Source organism: Spermophilus citellus (assembly GCF_964194105.1).
Source record: "Spermophilus citellus genome assembly, chromosome: 1".
In the NCBI taxonomy this organism is placed as follows: domain Eukaryota; kingdom Metazoa; phylum Chordata; class Mammalia; order Rodentia; family Sciuridae; genus Spermophilus; species Spermophilus citellus.
In genome coordinates, this window is record NC_138182.1 from 75,399,963 (window position 1) to 75,403,272 (window position 3,310).

Genomic DNA, 3,310 nt, shown 5'->3' on the forward strand with positions numbered 1-3,310 from the left:
AATGGATGGACTAATCATGTTTGAGAGTTGTTGTTTGATTTTCCCGTGGTGTATGGTGATTTGTTAAAGGAGACTGTGATGTATGTCAAGTCCCTGCCCTCCCTAAAAAAAGTGTACTTAAGCACTGCTCAACCCCTGCTCGGGGCTCTGGGCTGCTCTGCCTTCTTGAGTGAGCCTGGAGCCCCAGCCCGCTGGATTCTCAATAAACCCCCTTTTGCTGTTGCATGAGTCGGTCTCTTGGTGGTCTCTTCCTCCGTCTTTCGCCGGTCCCTTACACTTTCACCTACTCTAGTGGAGCGAATACCGTGGCGAGTGGAAGGAGGGCTGCAGGCATGGTTTTGGTCAACTGCTGTTTGCAGATGGTGGCACCTATCTGGGTCATTTTGGAGAATGGGCTCTTTAATGGCTTTGGGGTACTGACCTTTTCAGATGGTTCAGGGTATGAGGGGGAGTTTGCCCAGGGCAAGTTTAATGGCGTCGGTCATTCAGCATGACCACATGACCTTTGAAGGGGAATTTAAAAATGGCAGAGTGGATGGTTTTGGCCTGCTGACTTTCCCTGATGGTTCTCATGGAATACCCAGCAACCAAGGTCTATTTGAGAACAATAAGCTGCTGTGTTCCGCGGTGGTTCAGCGGGTCCAGAGTGCCTCCAAGTCCACCAGAAAACTCACTGCTTGATGGGGCAGTGGGCACAGCTGGAATAGTGTCAGTAAAGCCCATGACCACCTGAGATGAACAGAATGAACCAGATCTCAGATGAGATGAGGATGACCACGGAGCCGAAGCCTGTAATGTGCCCCATCACCTGCCAATCAGCAATTTGATCACAGAAAGTGCTAAGGATTTTGGCCCGAAGACCCCCGCAGTGGTTAAGCAGTTCTGTCTTTTCCTGATACTTATTTGCTGAAGACAGGAGCTGTGTTTTCTTACTTGCCGACATTTCCTTTCCTGAGACCTGGGGTTACCCAGTACAGACTGGCTGCACCCTTCACTCCATTTACTGCCAAGTGATTCAGAATCTCCTCATTCTGCCTATGTTTGGGGCACATGACCCTAGCCCCCACTTAGGGCCAATGCTGTGTGCTGCCCTGGCAAAATGAGGAGCAAGATAGACAGTACAGTGACCCTGTGAAAGTCGGGCCAGAGCTTCTCTGTACATGAGACCCTCATTCAGTGCAGTTTGAATCCTGGCTCCAGGCTCCCACTTGGTCTGATCAGAGTCCTCTTTGTGTCTGCTTATTTCCCCTGTGAAGGATCTGGTAAGAGTGTTGTTTTCTTCTTTCTTGATTTTACAAATCATGTTCCTTACCTGAGTTAGGGCATATAATCCAATCTCCATTTGTCTCTCCGTCCTTAGAGTCTTTCAGACAGAATCCCTTTGTGGCATAGTCAAGAAAGAAACTGATGTAATAGTAACCTTGTAAGTTGTATTCGTTACTCACTCCAGGTTAAGGGGCAGATATATCCAGCCTCGAGGCCTTCCTGGGGAGTGGACTGAGTGCTGGGGAAGGCCTGTAGGTAGTAGATCAGACTCACCTACACCCCTGGGTGTAGGTAGACTCACACCCACCCTAGGACTTTGGTGAATTAAAAGCATTGATTGTTCCTCGCATTTGGCTTGTTATGACTCTCCCACCAAGAGCCTTGATCTTCAGGCCTTGGTCAGATTTTGGCAGGTGGAATCCCTGTTCAGTTCATCATGAGGCCTCCAGTTACTGCAGGACCCAGACACACCCCCAGCACCCATCCTCACACCGAATCTCCCTCAACAGCAGACTGTGGTGGAAATTATAACCGTGTGCCTCTATTTATTCTGTGAACTGTATTGTAGAATCAAATGTTCATAGAAATAAACAAATCACCAGATCTGCCTATAAAAAAAAAGAGTGGTGACTAGAATATCCAGCTGTTGTTTGGCAACAGTCCTACCATAATAAAGAGAGAGTGAAATGGAATGGCAGCGGAAGACAGAATTGTCATCTGTATGAGTTTTCTGTTGCTGCTGTTACAAATCACTACACATTTAGTGCTATGGGTTGGATCTTGAATGTCCCCCAAAGACCTAAATGTTTAAAGGTGTGGCCCCAGCCCTTGGCATTATTGGGAAGTGGTAGAAGCTTTAGGAGGTGGGGCTTACTGAAAGGCACTTAGGTCATTGGTTTCATGCCCTTGAAGGGAATATTGGGTGTTGAGAGCCATCGCAGGTCAGAATGACGCCTGGCATTTGCCAGAGGGAATGTTTGAAAGGTGATTGATTGTATTGTATATTTGACCTTTACTGTCGGGCAATGAGGCTGGCGGCTCTTGCGGCCTCGGGGCGCCCGCTACTTTGGAGATCTCTCGGGGATTCCCGGAGAGTTCCCATTGGTTGGGGAAGTGCCAGAGGAGGGATTTCCGGTGTGGGGGTTTCTGGAAGGGTCGCGTGGGTGGTGTTGGCGGAAAAGCGTGCATGCAGTGCCAGCGAGAGTTGAAATAAAGTAGTTGCTATTTGAACCTACAAGGCTTTGTGGCTGCTCGGTTATTCGTGCCCAGCCAGACTGCGGCAATTGGGACCCCAACTTCCTACTGTCTGTTTCTCTTTGCTTCTTGGTTGCCATAGGTGAGCAGCTTTTCTCTACCATGCACTCCTACTATAATGTGCTACCTCATCACAGGCCCAAAGGCAATGGATCCAATTGACCATGGGTTGAAACCTCTGAAACTGTGATCCAAAATAAGCCTTTCCTCCTTATAAGTTGATTATCTCAGCTCTTTTGTCACTTAATGGAAAGCAGACTAACACACTTGGTGACACAAAACAATACAAATATATATCTTACAGTTCTAGAGGTCAGAAGCCCATACTGAGTCTCACTGGGCTGCTTAGTGTCTGCAGGGCTGGTTCCTTCTGGAGACTCTAGGAATGAAAGGCAAGTGACTCACCCGAGACAGAGATTCAACCAAGAGATTTTACTGAGGGGCTGCCCAAAGGGGAAGAAAGGAGAGAGAGGAGAGGAGGAGGAGGGCAGAGAGAAAGAGAAAGAGAGCAGAGAGGGGAGAGAAAGAAGAGGAAGAGGGCAGAGAGCTGAGAGCTTGCAAGCTTCAGCTTAAGGGCAATGTGGTGGGTGCTGATTGGCAGGGTGACTCAGGAACAGTGAGCGGACACTGTGTCCAGTGGGGATTAGTTGAGAAAAATTTTGAATTTGGTCCTCTTCAGAGAGGAGGGAGAGGGGTAAGGGATTCCATGATGTTCTGGCAAGAAGGAAACTTAACTTCAGTGGGGAGTCTCCCACACACCCAACAAGGGAAGCATCCACTTCGTTGATTT

General features: G+C 48.5%; 1 pseudogene across 1 annotated transcript; it reads left to right on the forward strand.

Moving 5' to 3' along the window:
- Window positions 1–224: 224 nt before the first annotated feature.
- Window positions 225–855, forward strand: LOC308641087 (MORN repeat-containing protein 4-like; annotated as a pseudogene). The gene has a single exon. The product of its transcript is annotated as an MORN repeat-containing protein 4-like (transcript).
- Window positions 856–3,310: the final 2,455 nt, after the last annotated feature.